The sequence below is a fragment of the Oryzias melastigma genome, linkage group LG4 (genome assembly GCF_002922805.2).
Source record: "Oryzias melastigma strain HK-1 linkage group LG4, ASM292280v2, whole genome shotgun sequence".
Taxonomy (NCBI): Eukaryota; Metazoa; Chordata; class Actinopteri; order Beloniformes; family Adrianichthyidae; genus Oryzias; species Oryzias melastigma.
Genome location: NC_050515.1, coordinates 18,168,057 through 18,192,678, shown reverse-complemented (window position 1 = coordinate 18,192,678; position 24,622 = coordinate 18,168,057). Strand labels below are relative to the sequence as shown.

At 38.7% G+C, this 24,622-nt stretch overlaps 1 long non-coding RNA gene across 1 annotated transcript in view; it reads left to right on the top strand.

Moving 5' to 3' along the window:
• Positions 1 to 265: 265 nt before the first annotated feature.
• Positions 266 to 24,622, top strand: part of LOC112150501 — a 78,634-nt gene continuing 54,277 nt past the window's right edge. The window contains exon 1 of the long non-coding RNA XR_002919969.2: positions 266 to 894. This is a non-coding gene — a long non-coding RNA (uncharacterized LOC112150501). The remainder of the gene's footprint in view (positions 895 to 24,622) is intronic.

Here is a 24,622-nt window from a genome sequence, read left to right as displayed (position 1 = left end):
TGTGTATACATGTGGGGGTGTGTATGTGTGTGTGTCTGAAAGGGATTAAGGCCTCGCTCAGCTGAGATACCATCAGCCATCAACCCTGCGAGTCCGCTTCGGGCTTTCCCAGCTGCCACATTGTCTATTCTGCTCCGCTATGTGAAAAATGTTGAATATCAACAATGGCTTTCAGTGGTGTATTGTTGAGTTTTTGTATGAACTAATCTTGCCTCAGTGAAAGAGACCTAGGGCTTGGACAAAACGTCTAGAGCCACAGCATTCCTAGCTGGCTCTCCCCTTGAACACTGAGCAGAAGGCTGGGGCTGAGGGAGGCAGAGAAGAGGGGAAGGCAGGCTGGAGACGAGGCAGGGAGAGGAAGAGCCGAGGCCGAATACAACCTCCAAGGCAGAAGGGGGACAAGGAAGACGGCAGGCCAGATGAAACTGGAAGAGGAAAGTTTTACTTGAAAAGTTAGGGAAGGATCTACTCATGAGGAAAGACGTGGAGCTGATGGAGGCAGACAAAAAAAGCCACAGGGATGATGGGAATGATGGGGCTATGGAAAGATTGGGATGATGGGGATAGTAGAAGGCAAGATGGGGTAAAAGGACTTAGGAAGAGCTGCAGATGTTTAAATGGAGACGAATATTTTTTTTAGCATAGAAGATTGGAGTGTTTATGCTGACGGAGAGAGTAAGATAATTCGAAAAAGACTTTGGGCTCAAGAGGAAAAAAGCAAGACGATCAAAATCATAAACGGGATCAAAAGCAAAAGTATTCCAGTTTTATCAGTGAGGTGTCAATTTTCCTTTTACTCTTTGGATGTAAAGCTGGTTTGGACAGATACTGGCAACCAATCAGGCAACAGGACCACTTCCTCTGTCATAATGAGAGCAGTGACATCATGTCAAGGTAAGCTGACCTAAATAGGTCAATATCTGTTTTTTTTTATTCTCTGTGATTAAGTGATAGAATACTTTGGCTTTTTAATAAAGCTAAACATACGAAGAAAGGGAATAGTGTTTGAACGATAGAAATTGAATGAGTGATGCTATTGAAGAGCAGGCCTTCTATACAGGTGCTCTCTTCCAGGGGTATCTGCAACCAACATGCATGTTGTTTAGCGAATCTGTGTGTTTGTAGTCTTTCATTTGCATCCCATTCTTGCTGAGAGAGAAGATGCAATCTACTTATTTTAAATCTTTGTCCTAAGTTACTTTTTCTGTATGTTAATGTAATGCATTTTCTTGTAAAAATGATTTCTCTACAGACAAATTTTTGCCCAAGTCATGCATGTAGACTGAGGTGACAGTATGACAGTTTTAGTTGGGATGTTTGCACACGTTTCCCTGATAGTATCTATCCATGGATATGCGATCAATATCTAAGGAAGCAACGCCGGTTGTATCTTTAAAACAAGCATCCTTGCAACTCTTTACTTTTATTTACCTGATTTGTCATTTCTGAATGTGAAGAATAGTGTTTCAGTTTTTTTGACTCCACGCAGTGGGCTACAGACAAACTGGATTACATTTTCTTTGCTCTTATTTTGCACTCCTTAAATTCATTGTTGATGCGGCTGCTTTGACAGGCAGAGCAGCTGCTGAAAAAATGTCAGTCACTGTAGCTCGATCTTAACCTTAATATATATATTTATATATATTTGCATTAATATATTACCATTTTCATGACTGCTGAGTGAAGCTACATGTATGCTACTGTACTATTGTGTATTGAGTTGAAGCACAAAAACAATTCAAGTTAACAAAATAACAGGTTCAAAATTTGTTTCAAATTTTACTGATTACAAGATGAAGATATTTGAGAGGTTTTGTGCTTTTTAGGGAAAAAATATGATTAGATGGCATTTCATGTCTGCGTTTCCCACATTGTTTTATTTTGAATCATCCCTTACAGTGTTTTGATGCTGGTGTGAGGCACTGTCATCTTCAGGGTCAACAGGGTTTGTGCGTCTGTATGCAAGTGCAAGGTCAGCACCGCGGAAACCTGGAACTGAGAAGCGGTTGGCTTAACCCCCTCACCCTCTAAACACACACACTCACACACATAGACGTGGGAACATCATTGCAGTCTAATCGGTGGCCCCCGGTGATTTGTCCTCTCAGCTTGAAGCCCTGTCATTCTTCCCAGCTCTCTTCACAATTACAGCCCTGAACTGAACTAGAAAATCTGCTCCAATCTAGCAATTAGTCCAGAGGCCACCGCCTCAGAGTTTGAGAGAGTATTTTTGAGAGAAGTCTAAAGGTGACAACAACCTAAACAGAAAAAAGTATGTTCTTAGCCAGGGATCAATTCAATATATGTTGATTTTACGACTAAAAGTTGCTGTTCCTTTCTTAAAAGTTTATAACTATAAGACGAGAAAGAGCCAGTCAAATAATATACATTTTAAGATGAAACTGCCTAAAGCTCACATTGAAATTTCTTAAGATAAGGTTGAGATCTAAATAAGTAAATATTATATTTAGTCAAACAACAAATGATGCTCTGGATTAAAAAAAGTCAGTTTATCCACATAAACTTAAAAAATAGCCAAACAAATTAAAGTCTAATTTATATTTTTTAATATTTTTGAGACATATCCATATATATATATATATATATATATATTGGATGTAACCTGACAAGAAAAAAACCTTCCTGATTTCAACTAAAAAGGCAGCTTATGGTGGTGAGTAATTTGTCCAGATGATAATGACTCTGCTGCCTGAGTGTGTGGACAATATAAGACAATACACACCAGGGTTTATAGCAGGAAAAGGATGCTCCTGTAGGGAGCAGCGACATAAGAGGATGCAGGAGAGTGAGAGGAGGAATGAGAGGATGAAGTGGACAGCAGAGAAAAGGAGGGCTCTGTGGTCAGAGCAGGATGTGGTCCAGTGGAGGGGGGAAGATTTTCATTGCCTGGGGTGAAAGCAGGCCTGACTGAGCAGCAACAGAGATGCTTAGTGCCGCCTGGCTTCCTCCTAAAGACCTGGCCTCCTTTACCCCTGAGCATCCCTCTGCAGTGTCTCCTTTTCCGCCACTTTCTCCATCACTTCCCTCTCTCCTCCTATTGTTCCACTACCCCTTCACCCCCCAGTTCCTCCTGCTTCATTTCTTTTTCCTCCTCCATTCCTCTTACTTCCTTCATACCCCCCCAAAAATAAAAAATAAAAAAACACCACAGCGTCTAGGCCATTACAAACACTCAGGCGGACTTAGAGGCGGGGGCAGCAAGGGAGAAATGTGGAGATTGAGGAGGCACAAAAGGCTTGAGATTCAGCGGCCCGCCGAAAGTGGCTGACTTTGAAAAGAAACCGGACGGCTTCTTAATGCAGATATTGGACGGACACACTTGGACAGGCAGAGCGAACTCAGCCCTTTCTCCTCATCCTTTAGGTGATGCCTATTTTGCCCCCCACATACACAAAGAAAGGCGCAGCTTTTGCAGTGTGCTTTTCCACGAACGCCTGATATTTTATCAAACACATTAAGACATGATGGAGGGATAGCTGGGGGAGGAGATAAAGAGGGTGATCCTCCTGAAGGCCGAAGAGGCTGAAAGTGAAAACTTTTTCAGTCCTGAAGAGGAGCGGCCTGCACACGCACGTACACATGCACGCCTCTGTTTTTGAAGAACATTAAAGACTGAGCCATGCTTATTTTCACTAAAAATACAAGTTAGATGGATCATTCTGGGAGCTGAAAAGCCGACCACAATTTGACAAAACTTCAAATGGGCAACTCAGCAACTGAACTCTCTCTTGTAAAATTTCAGCATGATACGACTCGTGGCCTGCTTAAAACAGCCTTGGTTGAAAAACTACTGTTTTTTTTTTTTTTCTTGTTAAGAAATCAATAGAAAATAAAATGGAATAACTCTATCAATCTATAACTCTTTGTGACACTAATCTTTGAGAGACAACATCAAACCCAGAGAACCCTTTTCTTCAAAAGCATCAGTAGTAAACAGATGAGTTAAATGGATTTACTGTCCAGCTCCCGTCTTCTATCAGTCTAATTTTCAGACCAATTACGGCAGTTTGTATTCAGCAGTATTCTTTTACTCAGCTGGGAGGGTCCCCAAATGTTATTTTCTGCCTACGTTTATTTACTTGCGTTGGCTGTGCCTTTGTTGTCCGTGTTGTAGCGGTATTATTATGGATTTGGCTCTGAGAGCTTAGCTGGTCTGCAAGGCTGATATCAGTTGGACTTTGATCAAACGCAACAGGCTGTAAATCCACTATAATCAGCTCTGCTTGGTTCACCAATGACCAGCCTTCACAACAAGCACAGCTCAGAGACTTTTATCGACTTACCATAATTTGGTTTTAATGAATAGAAAGTTACATTAAAGACAATACTGTTAAGCAAAGCTGTAATCTAGATGGAAGGATTTGAATGATGAGCTCAGTAAACATGTTTTAATCCTTATTGATTCAATTTTCTTGCTGTTTCTTAAATTGTCTTTGAAATTCAATCATAAACACTTGGTTCTAATAACAATCAAGCCTCATCAAAAAAGGAAAAAAATATGATTGGTGTGTTTGCTTAGTGTCAGGATTCTGTGTTTAGGTTTTGTCATGTTCTGTTTTCCCCGTCAGTCTCGCCATGTTCAGGTTTAATCGTCCACAGCTGTCTTCATTCACTTAATCAACCTCAGTGGATTTAAGTGTCTGATTTTCAGTTCCTCATTGTCAGGTCATCTGCTCTGTTCTGTTATGTCAATGGGCTGGTTCTCCCATGTTTGAGTTTCTGCCACCAAGCCTTGTCTCCTGTGTTTAGGTCCTCCACCACCATTCACGACACAAAGTCACAGTCTATGGTTGTAAATTATATTGTTAAGCATGACATGAATTGTAAACATTATAGGCTTACTGCTTCCATTCAGTCCTTTTAATGGTTTTTATGAAGTGTACTTTAAAGTGCAAAGTGTGATCAGTGACCTTTAGCTGTTATATGTAGTAGATTTTTATTTAACCTCAAAACCCAATCATTGAGGTCAAGTGTTACGTTGTGTTCGTACTGGGCATATGAAGCTTGTTCAATAACGTGCTAAAAGCATGTTTAGCATATGGTCTTCACAACGCACAAGCAGGGAAGGGCTTCTTATTTATATGTTGCTACTGTTTACTAGTACATGTCCATTAGATCCTGCTAATCTTGCTCTAGGCTTGAACGCGCATTCCCAAGAGTAGTGTTAAAGTAACCTTAAATAAAAGTGCTCAGAATTACCTGATTGTTTTTCAGGTCTAAGCAAGATAAATGATTAAGTTTACAAGAAATTTTACAAAATGTCTTAAAAAGCGTGTCAACTTTTCTTAATTTTTTTTTTCTTCATGACAAAGCCATGTTGGTGAATTTTTGTAAATGTTTGTTAAATATTTGTTTGTTGTCTCCCGTGACTTAATAAAGATATAACCATCTTATTTGGAAATGCCCTAGTTTGAGTTTATTTTCACACCAGGAAAGTTCCTTAGTCCAGTTCTTTGGTCTTGATTAAGAGTGGACTTCTTTCTTTTACATTTGGTTTTGTTCACATTGCCACTGAACTATTTGTGCATGTGCAAATCAAGTTTGTGACAAAAAGCATGCGTATAGCAATTACTAAATTAATTTATTTAGAATTTCAAGAGCAACTGATTTAAAGTCAATTTCAACACATTCAAATAGTCTCATTCAGAGAATCTCTCCACGTTTGTCAAAATATTTTGATTGTCTTTTTTTTTTTTTTTAACCAGAACTCACACTTCTGCTTGTACATTCATAAGGGTGTTATAAACTTGTGTCATCTTTCCAAATATCAAAAAGACACTCTAGCTCCATTACTCGGCTACACTCAACAAAAATATAAACGCAACACTTTTGTTTTTGCTCCCATTTTTCATGAGATGGACTCAAAGATCTAAAATTCATTCCAGATACACAATATTATAATTTCTCTCAAACATTGTTCACAAATCTGTGTGATAGTGAGCACTTCTGCTTTGCTGAGATAATCCATCCCACCTCACAGGTGTGTCACATCAAGATGCTGATCTGACATCATGATTAGTGCACAGGTGTGCCTTTGACTGCCCACAATAAAAGGCCGCCCTGAAATGTGCTGTCTTTTGCTTTATTGGGGTCTGGGGACCCAGAACCAGTCAATATCTGGTGTGACTACCATTTGCCTCATACAGTGCAACACATCTTCTTCGCATAGAGTTTATCAGATTGTCAATCGTGGCCTGTGGAATGTTGGTCCACTCCTCTTCAATGGCTGTGCGAAGTTGCTGGACATTAGTGGGAACTGGTACACGCTGTCGTATACGCCGGTCAAGCACATCCCAAACATGCTCAATGGGTGACATGTCCGGTGAGTTTGCTGGTCATACAAGAACTGGGACATTTTCAGCTTCCAAGAATTGTGTACAGATCCTTGCAACAGTGGGCCGTGCATTATCTTGCTGAAACATGAGGTGACGTTCATGGATGTATGGCACAACAATGGGCCTCAGGATCTCATCACCGTATCTCTGTGCATTCAAAATGCCATCAATAAAATGCACCTGCATTCTTCATCCATGACAGATGCCTGCCCATACCATAACCCCACCACCACCATGGGCCACTCTATCCACAACATTGACATCAGCAAAGCGCTCACCCACACGACGCCACACACGCTGTCTGCCATCTGCCCTGAACAATGTAAACTGAGAATCATCCGTGAAGAGAACACCTCTCCAACGTGCCAGAACTTGAGAACTTGCCCACTCAAGTCTGTTACGACAACTATGTGGAGTCAGGTTAAGACCCCGATGAGGACGACGAGCATATAGTTGAGCATCCCTGAGATGGTTTCTGACAGTTTGTGCAGAAATTTTTGGTTATGCAAACCAATTGTTTCAGCAGCTGTCTGAGTGGCTGGTCTCAGACGATCTTGGAGGTGAACCTGCTGGATGTGGAGGTCCTGGGCTGGTGTGGTTACACGTGGTCTGCGGTTGTGAGACGAGTTGGATGTGCTGCCATATTCTCTGAAACGCCTTTGGAGACAGCTTATGGTGGAGAAATGAACATTGAATGCACGAGCAACAGATCTGGTTGACATTCCTGCTGTCAGCATGCCAATTGCACGCTTCCTCAATGCCTGTGATGTCTGTGGTATTTTGCTGTGAGACAAAACAGCACATTTCAAGGTGGCCTTTTATTGTGGGCAGTCTAAGGCACACCTGTGCACTAATCATGATGTCAGATCAGCATCTTGATGTGGCACACCTGTAAGGTGGGATGGATTATCTCAGCAAAGCAGAAGTGCTCACTATCACACATTTAGACAGATTTGTGAACAATGTTTGAGAGAGATGGTAATATTGTGTATCTGGAATGAATTTTAGATCTTTAAGTCCATCCCATGAAAAATAGGAGCAAAAAAGACCTGAAAAACTACCTTAATTGAAGACAAAAAGAAATCTAACATTCTGTTTGCACAGTGAGTGACTTGTATGTAAATCCCGAATAATTTTGAACCCGATTTTGTCAGTCCTTGCAGTGCCAATCTACTGTTATTTTAAGGTCGTTTATTTTTAGCATTTTTTTTTCTAAATAGATGAAAGTTCCTGTTAAAATGAAGAACATTAGTGAAGCTCTTATTCTGTACAAGAAAGCACTTTCAAAATTTCTGAATCTTTACCTGCATGAAATATTACATTTTGTTTGTATTAACGTCCTCATCAAGGATGCAGAACCTCCACATTAAACCAAGGAGACAGAAAAAGCATTGATTTAGCATTATATCATCATTCTTCTTGGTGCAAACAAGGACTGACACTCAAACACAAAATCCTAATAAAAAAATAAAGTGCTCCATATGTACACTGTAACTTCTACATAAATAATAATCACATTTATGATTATATAACAGCAGAGCAATTGTAGACAGTGCTGTTTAATACCAAGAAGATGTTTATCATTTACAATATTCCCAAAAGGGGGGAAAAATGAAATATGTCATATTGAGAGATTTTTTCTATTTTTTTTTTTTTTTACGTAATCGTGACATTTCAAAACTAAGACCTTTAACATCATGTAAAACTGTTGATATATATGTTTTCCTTCTTGACTTGTCCTGTCCAGCAACTGAGCAAACAGATACGAGATTTAATTGTTACAATAGGGGGTTATGAATCTTCTGTCACAGGATACGTGTATATTTGTATAAATCCCATTTGTATTTGAGGCTAAACTTTATACAGTACAAATTATACTTGGATACTTTTCTTGATGGACAGAATGGGAGGAAAAAGGAAAGAAAAAAACATTAACATTTTTAATACTTAATGTCAAAAATGTAATGTCTTCAAAAGGCTGACACCACAAATACAGCTAAAATAATAACATTTAGTGAACAATTTAATACTGGAGCTGGAGCCACACTGTCACAGCCAAACTGCTAAGTCCATCATTGTTTGACCATTAACGGAATTAACGGAATTCCAAGTTTTCAAAGCTGACAAAAGTAGTTTTGCGTCTATATGCCACACTTTACATTAATAAAGTTACTTTGCTTTGGGTCAGAATCAGTTGGTTTAGGTTAAAAATTTTTGATATCATTACAAAGTTGTTTTTTCAGCTTCAGAATCCATTGGAATTACTCTAATTGTGTAGACGGAAAAAGAGGTACGATAATTCAAAGAATGTCGACACTTTAACAAATACTTTTGCAAATTGTGTTTTAAAAAAAAAGATTTTAAAGAACTATTTATTATTAATAACCCCCTAACACCATAGCTGTCACTGGAGATATCTAAATAACACAATCTTTTTGACATACCACAAATCTTGATGATTGACTTATTTGATCACCTTCGATCAGCCAAATCTGTCGCAGAGAAAAACAGCTTTACATATCGGCTTTGCATCGATATGCACCGGTACCACTTGATGAACATAAAGTGATCCATATCGGTGCTTGTAATCGGTGGTTGAAGAGTCACAATAGCTGAAAGAAAGTAAACACTGGAGCTAAAAGTCTAGTGCTACCGGGTTAAGTCAAGCATTGAAAAAAAAACACTCAAACCAACTTCCACCTACCTTTAAAAAGTGGTTGTTGCCAAAGTAGTTCCCTTTACCTCGTACAAGGAGCTGTAAATTTGGACATTTTAGTGTTGACAGAAACTTTGAAGCTTTGATGTTTAATAGGTTAATGGCTTTCCCGCGGTCACTTTGTTTCACCACTAAAGTGTCTTTGTTTAGCCTCACTGTGGTGGGAAATAGCCCAATAGAGCTCCCGACCCCACGTGACTCCCTGTAGTCAGTCTGCCATTTTGGCAGGAACATGAACGGCGGATTCGTGAGCGCCACTGCTGAAACTTTAAACCCATTGGAGCCCGAAAAAACCCAGATATGTTGAAGAAGATAATCAGGGAGAACAATCCTCTTCCTCAGCAAGTGTTTATTATTTGATTTAGGAGGAAGCATGCTTTTCTGACTATGAGATACAGAGAGACACTCTTCTTCTGCGTCAAAAAGTACGCTGTAGCTGCGGCTGCTGTACGGTCTTTTGTTCTGAATAATGATAATAATATTAAAACTCTTAATCCATCCTTCGCCCGCGGGGGGTATTTGCGGATTCCTCCGGTCCCTAACCCCTGCAAATAAGGGGGGAATATTGTAACTATCTTTTTTCCGCGTCTATTTGTACAATCTGGGGAGCAACAGTTATCAACCATGGTTAGTCTCCTTCACCGCAGCAGTCAGCGGATTCAGTTCCTTGGGCCCGATTGCTGCCAATATGGCGGCTCCTTGAGGGAGACAACCCTGTGGAATGTCATCTCCAAGAGCTCTATCCAACTGGAATGGCAGCAAAGCAGGTCCCTATATATTATTTGTGTAATGCTTTGCTCTAAAGTAGTTTATTTTTTTTCTTCTTCTTCATTGTTGACCACATTTTTCATAAGCAACATCAAATGACTCCAACATGGCGTGGGCTAAATAAAAAAGACATGTTAAGCTTATGTGTTTTTGTATCTGATATTCAGTTATTTTTGTATAATAGGACATCTTTTCATTCAAGTTCCCATCAAAGTTAACATGGTTAAATAACTCTGAAAAATATTCTGTACTGTAAAAAAAAATAACAGTGCATCCAGTCATGCCTTTGTGCACAAGATGAGGTACAAGAGTTAAAAAAAAAAAAAAAGATATACACTTTTATATATGGTTGACTTGGGTAAACTATCAAACGAAATGTACTGGATATATTTGCAGAGGAGTTTTTTTTTTTTTTCTTCCACAAAACAATAGGTTCATGGGGCTTAAACTGATCTGCTGCATACCTACAACAATGGCCAGACATGTGCACACACACAGAGTTACAAGTGACCATGTGCCAACAAGTTACACACACAACCAGATGTACACCCACACACACAGCCGGAACAGTCAAATCCTGCTAGCCCTCTCCCAATTCCGGCCAACTCTGTCCACTGTAGCTCCCTCCCCACCCCTAGACACACAGAAACACTACTCCCAGCCAGAACCTGGTAACATCCAGGCCAGCTCCTCATTTAGAACACAAACACACACATGCATATATTTAAAATGAGATCACACAGCTCATCCCCCTTGCAAGACCTACACAGGCGACACAGTGTCCACAGTGGTCAGTACTGAGGCCTATTTCCTCCAGTTGGGGAGGATGGATGGAGTGAGGCAGTCACAGAGAAAGAGAGGATTAGAGTGATAGTCAGACAAAAAAGAACAATAGTTAGTCACATTTTGTCAGAGAGGATTTTACAGAAAAGCTGATTTGGTGTCTGCCACCAACAAACAATTGGAAATATGGGATTTATTACTAAATCAGTTTAAATGTTTGCTGTCAGTTTTACAATGCAAGTGTGGGTGACTCTTTTGAAATGTGTGAGTTCATTAAAACTTCAGAGTTTGGATTTAACACTAAACTTTATATAGAAGTTGCTTTTGTTTTTCTATGCCAAAAATGTTAAAGTTAGTCATTAGATCTTTAATATTTTGGTTTAGGTCACAGTTTGACTGTGGTTGATGGTTTCATAATAAAAAAAAATCCTGCTGTATGAAAAACAAAACGCATAAATTATTATGTAGACTAAGATACAGAGGCACACCTTTTAAATGTGGTTCAATCAGACCCATTGCCACATGAAAAAATCAGTCAGCCACCTATGCAACCACCAATTACTCTCCTCACTTTTGTGTCAAATGTTATTTTTGTCTGGTGGTCCCACTTTTTGTTGCTCTTTACATCAACCAGAATACTGTTTTTAGCCCAAACTGGTGGGAAATGTTGAAGTTATCAAGTTGTTTTGAGCCAGATGATGAGGAAACGAAGACACACAGAGATGTCTTTGTGTACAAGTAGGATGCATCAGCCTGTGGCTTGCAGTTAAAGCTTCTATCACTGCTACCAGCTTTTTCCAACAGCATTTTTGTCTGCTCCTGATACACAACGATTTGAATCAAGAAATACTCATGAATGCAATTTAATCTTGATTTTAATGGTTTAATTGGAGGGGGTCTTTACATTTAATGAGTAGTTTTAAGTGAGGTCTTGTGGATTTATGTGCAAGACCAGTGCTTTCTTGCTTCTGGAACAGCTCTAGAAATTGCTCAAGACCACAAGAACCAATCTCAAGAGGACCAGTGGGCTGCAGCAACATCGCTTACAGCATGGTGGAACTGAGTGTTTTAAGTTAGGGGGATAACCATGTGGTACATTTGGTGGCAGTGAGTCTTAGAAAACCAGCTCACATTCCCCGAAAGACTCCAGCAAAAGTCATTCCTAAATCTTAAAAGATTTCAGCCAGAACTTCATATTCTCCCTTTAGGGAAGGAATGATCCATAAAACCACAAACGGCAAGAATTGTGAATATTTTTTCACCACAAAATTCCCGGTTTCCATTTTGAAAGAACTTATTCAGAATTATATTGCAAAAATGTGAAGTGCAAAACTGCTTTTAGTTTTGTTTTTATTAAGGTGTTTTTTTTTCTATCCTATTTTTTGCTTCTTTAACTTTTCTCTTGCTGAAGGAGGCTCTAGGGCAGTAATGCAGACTCTGAAATCCCTTTTTTTTTTTGTCAGGCAGCGGGTCACGTCAGGTTTTTGGCGGGTAAACAGCAGGATCGTTTGAGTGAATGCAATGATTTAATGTTTTAGAGTCAGCCTCGCCCCCAGGGAATGGAACGATATGGGCTCTTAATTGACACCGGGTCAACTGCCTCCTTCCTTCACACAGCTTTCTGTTGCGCTCTGTTTCTGTTGCAGCTGTCCTCCCCTCGTTTGAACACACACGTTACAGTCTCTCCGGCGGCCGGACCAGTCCGGTTCTGGCTGGTGTCGGAGGAACAAAGGCCTATGCTGTCTGGGTATGATGATGAATGATCACCAAGGACATATTTTAAAGTACAAAAGTCAAACCCTTCCCAGACGAAAATAAAAATTAATAATCTTTTAACGGTCTTTTCTAATTAAAATTATTTTTTTCTCAAAAAAAGAAGAAAAGTTGCAGGATTTTCAAGCTCTGTGTCAGTATCGACTCTGCATCAGTCCCTGACGGCTGAATTAGGGAGTCGATTGTTTTATTAATGTCACCACCAGCTGATTGGCAGAACCCCTATGGTCATTGGTAATTTTTTTGCAACATGTGGATAAATTGTGCACAGCGGCTGTCATGTAGGAGTATGTTTTTGTGCTTTTAGTGAGACTGGATTGCGGTGGTACCTTTTGTGTCGTATAAATCTGTCATAAAATGACATTAAATATTGTATTAAAGCTTGAAATTCAACTTTCTAAAGACATAAAAATTAGGCTTCCAGAAGATTTGTATTGCTACAAATATAAACCAGCTTACATGGAAAGTTTATTTCTGATTTTTTTTCCATATGTTTTAGCCAAAGAAACCTTGAGGGAACAAACACAATTACAAGTTTGCTTTCAAAGTAAAATAGAGGTTTTTCAATGTTGCTATAAATGATACAGATTTGACAAGAAGATACAATGATAATTGTGGCACAGAAAGGGAAAATAGTTGTAGCATAAACTGTCACATAGAGGAGAAAGTATGAAGGTTTTGTTGGATGTTACGTCCTGCTGCAGCTGAACTCTTTTCCATCCCCAGTCCTTCTGCTCACCTGGCAGGTGTGGCCAATGCCCCTTAAGTGCCACCTGCCAGGTATTTAAGTCAGAGGCAGCTTGAGGTTAAAGTTTTGTTGTGCTGGTTTTGTTTCATTCTTTTTACCCTCTTTGTCCTCAGCAGTCCCAATCCCTTTTGGTTTGTCTTTTTGCTTGAACTGGCACACTCATGGGTTTTTGCTTACTTAATCAACTGTGTTCCTGTTACCCTTAGTGTCAGCACAGACAAGGAAATCAAAGAAGTATATGGATCTATTTGTCTACAAGTGGATACATTGGAATGAAGCAGAACGGGTACGGGGTAAGATAGATGTCAAAAAGAAATGTTTCTTGATGATAGCTATCTTACCCCATGAGCAGAGAGCTTATAGCCCACCAATTGTAGAACATACGTGACATCTACAAGCTTTTTTAAAATCATTTTTTTATTTGTTCTTGATTAAAAAATAATAAAATAAAGAAATGTTCAGAATAGCAAGTTTTGGCTTAATTTTCTTTATATACTGTATATATAATCCATCATCAGATAACTGCAACAAGAACATGTTAAATACACATTTTTTATGGAATGGGTTTTTAAGTTTAAAATGATGTTCCATGGTTCACTTCATTTAGAGTACAATGAGACTTCAGCTATAACTTTTGCGATAAATCTGTCCCAAAACTTTTTATTAGTTCCATCACTTTAAACACTGAGAGTTTGTCAAGTGAAGATCTTGTTGTTCTGATTTATCAATCTTGTCATTTCACAAGGTAAGCCGTTTTTTTTCTGATTTTTCTCACTGTAACATTAGAATACTTGGAAGTCCCCAGTACAGACAGCAGCTCCATCTGCAGTTTGGATTCATTGCTTTCCTCTCACACTGATGTGCTTCAATATTTAAAAGTGTTTTTTTTTTTATTATTTCAGTAAATAAGCAAATTTACGAGTTACTCCATGGTTTGAAACTATCACATAGCTGACCTTGTAAACATTTGCAAAAGTCAAAGACGCATCATGTTTTGCATCTTCTCACAAAATCCAATCTGCTGAGGTTGAGAGACCTGCAGATGGAGGCCACGACACAAAGAGAAGGGAGTGCAGGTGTCAGAGGAGACGCCAGCAGATGATCAGCTCCCTCCCTGACTTCTTCAACCCCTCGATTTGTACCGTGCTGCACGAAAACATGTCTCGCACTTCTGAGCGGCTCCACAATGACATATAATCAGATGCCAGAGGAGGCGATGGTGTCAGAACTCAGAGAAAACACGCTGATTCCCCACCGGCTGTATTGTCACTAAACGTCGCTTCTCACTATGGACTGTAAATGATTTAATTTGAGCGCCAGATGTGTCGTTTAAGTTCTACTAGCACTCGTTGAGGGAGACAGATTGAGGAAGAGAGAGATAGAGGGAGGAAAGGAGAATGAGGAAATGACAGGAAGGATCGAGAGAGAGTTTGGCAGACCGACAGCGAACAGCAGCCCAGGCACTTGATAGAGCTTTCAAACACCATGATTGTGTGAGTGTGTGTGTGTTTTTTTTTTCCACTTGTGTATCATGACAGCTGAATGAAAATCAATCTGCTTCTACATCTGCCATCTTGAGTGTTGGGGAGTGCAGATGGGCCTTCCCTGTCACACTGAGCTCGCTGGCATCAGTCCAACTCAGGTCTTTCTACCTCGTCTTTCCTCCCTTTTCTAATCTTAACCACATCCAATCTTCTCTCCTCTCAAATCAGATGCAACACTCTGAAGAGGAATTATTTTTTTTAACTGCATAGACATCTCTAAGTCAGTCTGACAGCAGATGTTTTTGGCCTTTCGAAGCAGCAATCTGGGCTCCAATCATCCTCATTGACGGCTGCGAGGGCCCCTGTTGCAGCTCTGAATGACAAATTAAAGCTATTTTTTTTCTGATAACGTCGGTAATTGGCTAAATCGTTTTTAAGCCTCGAGATCTAACTTTTTAATCTTCAGCCTAACATGATGGATCAAACCCAGACGGATATTGCATGTGGGTACTTTGTAGCGTGTTTCCTTGCCCCTTCATCCCGTTTTGGTGCCTCTCTGGATGCGATACATGGTCCTTGATGCTTAATGATTTGCTCATCAGATTAGCACTAGCGCTAATCGTCCTCCCTGCTACAGTCCGTCTGTGTCAGGCTTCCTGCCATCCGCTCTCTTCTCTCATCTCCCGAGCCCATCTCATCTCTGGCATTAACTCCATTAGCCTGGTAATTGGCTCTTGAAGCAGTATCTACAGACTTTGAAGGCCACTTAATGTCCATCTCCTTTCCCCCCTTCAATCCTCTGCACCCCAGTCGATCATCTACCTTCCTCAGTAAATAGTATTAACTAGGTTCTCATAGAAATCTGAGGCCATATTAGTGTTATCCTACCCTCTCAGCCTATTGCCAGGCTTATGAGTCCCGATTGCTGAAGATGATATGGCTAAGTGGATATTTTTTTTTCCAAATAGAGCTCCAAATAAACCCCAGCTGTCATAGATGAATATGTAAATTCTGCATATGGAGATCTTTCTCCATTTTTTCACCCAGCCCAAGAACCCAGATCTGTTTTTTTTTCTTAAAGAATGTGGAAACTCCAGCTCATCATCACAGTCCTGCCTTCCTTCTCAGCGCTGGCCTTTTCATTTCTACGATGCAGATAAAATGTGACCGTCTCTTTTGAACGGAAATGACCAATACTAGATGAGGTTGTTTTAAACAGAAGTCCAAATTTTCTTTGAGATTTTACATATATACATATATATTTTTAAACTTTAAAATAGTGTATGTAAAGTTAGTTTCATGAATCTAGCATGTTTAAAACATGTTTTCTACTTAACATGCATTTTTCTTTCAGTACGACTCAATTTCTAAGCAATTTTGACATAACTGTCAAAAATAAGAATTATTAAAGCAATTGCTGATTTTTTTTAGACTTTTGCAAAACGGAATTATTTAATTTGAAATCTTTTCTTTCCAACCAACTTTATCAAGTCAAAAAAATAAGAAATTTCATTTTTTTCATTGGAGAAAGAGTGAACTCGCATAAAAACGTGTATTTTTACAGTCAACTCATGTCTAGTTATTGTAATCTACAGCTACATTCAGGTCCGATCGGCGTCCTCCGAGCTGTTTTGACTATTGATCTTAAAGACATACAGACAGTGTCGTCTGGATGTGTTTGCACAAACAGGACACAACAAACATGTCCATACTCTGATACGCTGTTTGGAGTTCCAGTGTATTTCCTTCAGATCTTCCTGCATTTTTTCCACACTATTAGTGTTTGGTTTTGAACACCCCCTCTATATCTGCTACATGAAACCTGCAGCTTCATCAGAGGGATTTCATACACAGAGTAATTAGCGATAGAAAAGCTGTTGTTGTGAAATGATATCTGCTACCCCCCCTCCCCAGGAGAGAGACAAATCAATCAATAACCTGCTGGTTTATTTCACGTCCTTATCATCTAAATTAATTGCTGGCTCTTTTGTATCAGTGAAGTCATGGGGGAAGCAGTGGCGTTGTTGAGGGGGAGATAAATTTAGCGCGGCTGCATGGACGCATCACAGTTGAAGGCAGAGGGAAGTATTTTGTTGTTTAGTCTTCATGTTGTCTGCAGTGTTTGGGAGTAAAGGCGTTCATAGACGCGAGACGCAGATTTATTTTTTTCCCTTCCTCAACACTGCCTCCGTAGTTCATTAATGCAATGGAAACACACAGGAGGAAAGAAAGGGAGGGAAGGGCAATCCTTCACTGAATTATCAGAAAGAAAAAAAATTAATTAGCAATATAAATGCCAAGCGGAGTACATTATGTGCAATTGTCTTGCTATCTTTGCAGAAATTGGTCTTTTAAAATGAATTTGCTGTATTAATCATCTCCTGAAATATTTTTGATCACTGAATTAATAGTTTTGCTTTGGAGGGGGGGTTATGTTTTTTTTTAGGTAGCCTATTTAATGACATAGGTGATTGCCTCTTAATTATGACAGCGTCCTCCTCCTATCCGTGCCTATTAATTCCCGCGTTGTGGCATCGCCGCAGCCCGCTGCCTGGCCCTGTATCTACTAATTACTTCTCTAATTGAATTTGCTCTCTGTTGCCTGGCTGTTTTTTAAGTGGCTGTTTGTTGCCGGGCCTCATTGTGTCTTTGTGTGACAGCTAGCTGCTCGCTGCCATGCTGACGAAAACAGGATGCACTCTCTCGGTATTCGTGTCTCTCCTTCTGTATCATTACCTATACGTCTCAGACCTATGTAGTGTTTCCAGCACAAATGAAGGAGGGGAATTAATTAATCAGGGCTGATGAAACAATGCCCTCCCCATCCCCATCCTCCACAGTCTGCTGCCTTATGCTGCTGTTGGTTCAAAACTCTGAAGGACTCGTGGCTCAGAGCTTACCGATAACTCAGGATTTAAACAGGACAAAAAACACACAAACTAGTCACATAGCTCTTTTATTTGGTAAGATCGCAACTTGTAAAGCCAAAGCAATAAATGCTTTATTCTATGTAGGTTGCAAGTTATTTTTTATTTGCAAAGATGTAATAAAGTATTTTTACGCTTTCACAACTCCCATACTAAAATCCCTCGTATCACCAAGCTATTATGAATATGTCTAAAGAAAGATTTATCAGAATAAATCTATTTATTTTTGTTTTTTTACTTAAAAAAATAATTGTCTTAATTATGTTAAGAACACTGGTGCAAAAAAACTTTAATTTGGCTTTAAAATGGCCCCTCATTTATTGCAGAAAAGACCCCAAAAACACTCCAACATTGACAAAATCTGTGAAGTTGTCGACTTTATCTTTTGCAATTATTATACATGTTTTCAGGTTGTAAAATCCCTCTGTACACACACTTATTTCAAACGGACATTAAGATTTCCACACTTTCCACTCTTGTTAAAACTCTCTTAAGTTCAAACTTTTGTAGATTTAAAAAAAAGTCTAGTATTTTACAGGTAAAAACAAAGATCTGCTATAACTCAAAGAAAACAGATTAAGGAGATTGATTGAAATGGTCTAAAGACATTCAGAACACAGAACACAATAGGTGGCTAATAAAATTATGAAAATTGCAATTAAAACTCTGGGAAACAGCAAAACTGCAAAAGGTAAACACTATAAATAAAATCACTAAATCAGTTAAACAGTTGCTTGTTGAAAAGGTGAAACGCTTTAAAAGACTACAAATGGTAACTGCACATTAATCTACAGTTTAAAAAGTTCAGAAAATAATCTGTAAAATGATCTAGAGTTAAAGCCAAAATCAGCAGACAGAAAACAAGTAGAACAGTTGTTAACTAAACTGTCAATTGAGAGAAATATATTTAAGTAAACATTTAAAACTCATTAAGGTGGTCAAAACATGTAAATGCCTCATCTGAACCTGTTTATATCAGTGTTCAGAGATTTGAAATTGACTTGATAAACAAATTAATTCATTCAAACTTGCAAGTTGAATAACATTCCTTAAAAAAAGGAAAAAAAATTGAGACACATTTGACACATTACAAAAAATGTCTATCCAAGTCTTTAAAGAAAGCTGCATCTATGTCCCAAATGTACATCCTGTTACATTATCACATAAAACCTCAAGCATAGTGGTGATAGCATTGTAACGTGTTAATATTTTTTGGGTCTGAGGGTTTTTTTCAAACTACATTGTACGAGAAAATCTTGACAAATAAAATAAAATAAAAAATAAGAAGGTCAAGAGCACCAAGTAGATTGAAGAAAAGGTGTAAGAATTCGGTGGTTTAGTTTGTTTTTATGTTGGTCATATCTTCGGTGACCCTGTGTCAGTCACACCATTTTCAGGTTCATGATCAACAACTATCTTCAGTTCAGTTAATTGTCCTCAGCCTATTTAAAAGTTTAGTTTTTAGTTCATCCTTGTCAAATTATCTATTGTTCTGTTATGTCTTTGTTGTGTTTTTTTTCTATGGGTTTTGTTGTTCGTCTTGTTCAAGTTTATTCATTAAATTGGTAAGTTTCCACCACCAAGCCCGGTCTCCTGTGTTTGGGTCCTACACCAGCAGTTTCTGACAAAAAAAGGGCAGAAATGTGAAATATTTTAAAAAGCTACTGGTGACCTCAAGTGAATTAAGATCCACTCATAATGTGGCTCCTAAACGAGCTAGAACCCAAGTTTCTGTGAGACTTCAGACTTGATTTGGACTTTTTGTTTGGGGAGCAAAAATCAAAACAAAGCCGACTTTTCTATCAAGAGCTTAAAAAAACTAAACAAAACAATTTGCTTTGACTTTTAATTCAAGGATGCAACTTACTCGAAACTGAATGGCTATCAGACAAGTTTTATATTTTTTCTTTATTGAAGTAGAAAGTGGTCTCAACAGCTTATAGTTAAACTGTTGCCACTGAAGTGCTAAACATAATGCATTTGTTTTTTTTACTGTGTAGACTTTTTTTTGTTTTTTTGTTTTTTGCAAAAGTATTCATAACAAACTAGCATATTTGCAGCAGGACATGAAACTAAATTCCTGCCATAGTTATCGACCCATCTTACTATATTCCAACTCTCAGCGCCTTCTCCTCCATTCACCAGTCGATTATCCTCCACTTTTACTCACCCTGCTTCAGTTTTTCAGGGGTCTTCATTAAAACTTTCTCCTCCTACCTCTCCAGATATCGATCCTGCCTTCCCTCTTCATCCATCCATCTTCTCCTCACCCCTCCTCTCTTCCTCTATTGATCAAACCCTCTTACTCCCCCCCTCCTTCTCTACTCTCCACTATCTGCCGCCGTCTTTGTCTTCTTATCAAGGTTTCAGGGTTTATTCTGACTGCTGTTATTGACGGGCCTTTCGCTTCACGGCCAACTAATGCATCTATAATCCTACTTTTGTTATTTTGGAATGTGCTCTCACACACATAGTTGCACACTTAAACACAAAAACACACTTCCACACATGTTATATTACTGCACTAGAGTGTAAAGCAAAAAAAGGGGTCCACAATCATTTTGATCCCACCTTTCTATATATTTTAAAAGCCATCTATCAATCAAAAACAACCTGATGTTGGTGTGTAGTTTTTGTATACAAGTGCACGTGCACTCGTGCGGGGGCATAGATGAGCGTGCGCGTCGCTCTTGAGTGACAGGCCGAATCATGGCTGAAGACGTTTGATAAGCTTGTATTGTCGGTCGACCCCCCCCTCTTTCCCTCCTCCTTCCACACCTCCACCCCGATAAGAAATACATTCGACTAGAGCTGATAACGGTGTCAGGAGCAGCAAAGCCCCACTCTAAAGAAACACACACGTGCACAGACCACGCCACAGGAGAGGTGTCTTTCTTCAAACACCTTGGCTGTAAATGATACTCTCAGCAAACAGCGACGACAACACCACTCAGGGAAAAAAGATTCAGATATGGGTTGTGTGTGTGTGAGGTGTGTTTGTGGGATGATGTGTGATACGGCTGGAGGATATGCTAGGTTTATTGAATAAGGTCTTAGCGATAGCATTGCTATGTGTGCACACATTTGTGTGTGTTGTGAACAGCAGAAAAAGAATAAAGTAATAGGCTTAGAGCGAATGAAGCAGAGTGTCAGACTTAAAGAACAACACAATGTTCATGTGTGAGAGCACACTGCATGACACACACGTGCACATGAATGTTACACTGGAGTCACAGCGCAACAGGTCATGTGTGTCATCCGTCTCTGAGCCCTCATAAAAGTGAAAAAATGCCATGATGTGATATGAAATAAAACACTAAATTATTTCCCGGCATGCGTCGAAGCAGGAATACAAATTAAACTTAATCGTGAATCAAGAGTTTGCCTTTAAGAAACATCCCCACCCAGTGAAGAAATGCAATCATTGCAGAGACACCAGTGCGAGGCTTTCAAAGGTCATCAGTGTGAGCAGACGCATCAAAAATGTCACCACTTTGACTCGATCGTGAACAGAAAAGACGGATGCCTGCATGGAATGAGGTTTTTTTCACCTACTGTCATGCAAAAAGCCAGCAGAGCTGTTTTAATATCCGTAAATCATAAAAAATAGAATTTTCTGTATTGAGACTTTCTTTTTGCCTCCCATTACCAAGTGTTATTTATGTGTAGACATTTCCCTATCTTTAGTGGCAAAGTTTTTTTGTAATTTAACATAATTTATTGAAATATTTGAAATGAAAAATATACTTATAGATATTTTTATGCTTTAATTAACTATGTATTTAATCAACCAGTAGTTGTTGTTGTTGTTGTTTTCACCTTATTTATGATATCTCTGTTTTAAACTATAGTTTTTTTCAGAGTTTAAAACAGATATATAACAATCATAACAAATATTTGTTGAATTATCAATTCAGAATCATTTTTGTATCAATCATCTTGAATTTACTGAATTTTTCGAATAGAACCTGAAACAAAACAGTAAAATAGTTTTTAGTATTTTTTGTTGATATGCTTCTGATGAGAAGTGTTTGAATGTATTTAATTAAAAACGCTTCACAGATAGTTGATTAATTGATTAATGAGAAAACTTACATTGAGAATCTAAATCAACATAAGAGATAACATAAAAGCTAAGGTAGATGATGAAAATAAAGTGGACCTCTTACATCATTTGTGCACGTCGTCCACTTAAGGAGATAGATTAGTGACCTGTGAAGAGATTTCAGGAAAAGGGCACAAAGTAAGTGAACGGCGAAGGATAGAAAGGAGCAAAGATAGGGAAAGTGAAAATGATAATAAAAGAGTGAAATTACCAGAGGGCAGGAGAAAAGAGGGTTATTGTGCATGTGCATTAACGGAGTCTATGATGAAGTTAGTTTTTGTGCTCTGTGCAGTGACTAGGGGCTAAGGAGTCGAGAGGAGAGTGGGAGGTGGTGGGGAAATCAATGGCAAATTACGTGCGCTTGGCTGGCCCATTGTACAGTATGGCCGCTATATTCTAAAGAAGGCACTTCCAAGATGATGCAGCCAAATGGTGATGGACTCCAAGATCATTTTTATTGATTTAGAGGAGCCATCAATAGAGAAGAAGGAGAAAAGGGGAGGTGGAGAAGTTGTGTATGCAGGTCGAGGCTGGGATGTGTGTCACCGGGCCGACAGAATACCCCAGATCCTGGGTTTTTGTCCCTGTTCACACATTAGATGTCCCACTGCATTTCATCAGCGTTAGTGCCTGGATGGTCGAATGGAGGACGCTGAGTGTTAGCCATTAAAAAAACTGTCCGATAGCAGGCGTCTACGGTGTTTGGAAGCACCAAAATATTCAGAGCATCAGCAGAGTTACCAAGTGTACAAACGGGAGATAAAATAAAACTATTAAAGAGTACATTTTATGATGGTTTGTTTGAAACGTGGATGGGAGAAGAGGTTTGCTTTTAAAAGTTTGTGCAGCCATCTAAAAAACATTTCACTTGAAAAAAACAGTTATTCAGGAAATTTATACACAGCAAGTGATGTTCTCCGCATGAAACCAACATCAGAATCTGTTACCGACTCGGAGGAAAAACCTAAGTTGACTCTTTCAATCAAAACCAAATTATTATTTCACTTTTGAGATTTTTTTTTATATATAAACTGTTTATTGTTCAAGTCAAAGATAGGTCAACACTATGAAATGCAACAGAACCAGAAATAAAATTATTTATCTAGAAACAATTCAAGGCAAAGTGTAATATTTCATTTTTAACATATATTTTAGTTGATTAATTAATTTATTATTGTTAAATATAACCATATTTTTGTGTAATTAATTCACTATATCCTAATATCCCGTGAAGATGGAAATGGAAAATTGTGTGTTTTTAGTTCTGCAATTTAGTAAAATAAAAAATCTTTACATTTTATTTATAAAAATCATTTATTCATTTTTTTATTGATTACAATTTGATATTTTTAATAGTGCTTTTAAAAAACTATACAACCTAAATGTCACATAAAATCATACTTGAATCAAACACATCAACATGTTTCAGTGGAAACAAAAACAACTGGTGGTTGCACAAACTGACATAATACTAAGTTTCAGAATTCAGTGATTATTTGGCTTCATTTGGCACTCTGCACCCGACAGCAACATAGCAGAGCTAAATGCAACAGATGTTAACCTTAGGAGGCCAAAACCTGACAGCTTGTTGCTCTTTGGCTGAGGGGAAACACACACTTCACACATGATGTGAGGATAATTAGCGTGGCAGAAACTCGTGGTGCAACACTGGAAAGCATACAGCAGGGACAAGAGCGCTAAAAACACGGTAATGTATATGCAGGCGAGCTAACACACAAATACACGCGTTGAAACAGATGTTTCTGTTTCCTTCTCTACGGGGTTTATTTTCCTCACCAGCAGATGAAAGCAGCTGCAGTACAGAGGAGCAGGTGACTGCCAGTCACTGTCTGCAAGATTTTTTTTATTTTTTTACAAAAATCAGCACATAAAATTCTGAGCTACAAGATGGGAGACCTAAAAAAAGAGGGTGACAAATATAAGATCAGTAAGGTAATAAAGGAAAATTAAGTGTAAACACAACTTTTTTGCATTTGAAGTAGACTAAATTCAAAAGACTAAACGTTGGTTTGGATGCAAAAGCAAAAGATGGTGTTAAAGACAATACATGCCACTTCTCAAACACCAACAGTCCTCGCTTGGTGAGTCCTAAACCGTGGGAGTAAAGTGTTTAAAGACAAGAATTTATGGTTGCTTACTCTCAGCACCTTCTCTACCATCCATCAATCAAGAATTTGTTTAGTCTCTGTATGGATTTTCTGTTTTCTTCCTAGTCTAAACTTTCAGCTTCTTCTAGTAATATGGTTTGGAGATCTTTAAAACCACTGCAGTCTATCTTCAGATTCTTCTTACCTCTCTAAAACGTGAAGTCAAGTGAAACTGAAACACAAAGATCCCGCATTATCAACATTTGCATGTTTGCACACGGTCATAAAAGCACACAGAGATTTACGCGAGCAGTCTTGATTTTGTTTCCCGTAGACTTCAACACATTCTGCGTCTCTTTAGAGCTAGTTGTGAAATTCTACAGGTCCTGTTTAAATAGGACTGAAACAAGTGGGAGTTTGTGTGTTTGTTCAGGGAGTGTTAAGTCGTGACTTGCTCTAGCCCCAGTATTTGAGGCACACACGCACATTATCGGTGAGGCACTAGCTTTTTCACCCTGTAGATAAACGCTGAACATTTACGGCTTTCGGACTTTGCGGCGTATTGACTTTCGTGATGCCAACATAGTTGGTCATTCTGGAAGTCTGTGATTGCTTGATGGAAAAAAAAGCCTTCTACCATGACCAACTAGTAATGCCAATAAGTGGAAGAAATTCTCTTTAGAAGTAGCTAAAAGCTAACATGTATTTATAGTTTATCGTGATGTTGTTGTAAACCAATTTATCTACTTTGCTATTTTAAAGTAAACACTTGTTTGTCACATCCTTGACTTTTTCAATTAAACAGAAGCATGAAGAAAAGTTCATACATTGTTATTTCATAGAATTACCCTGAG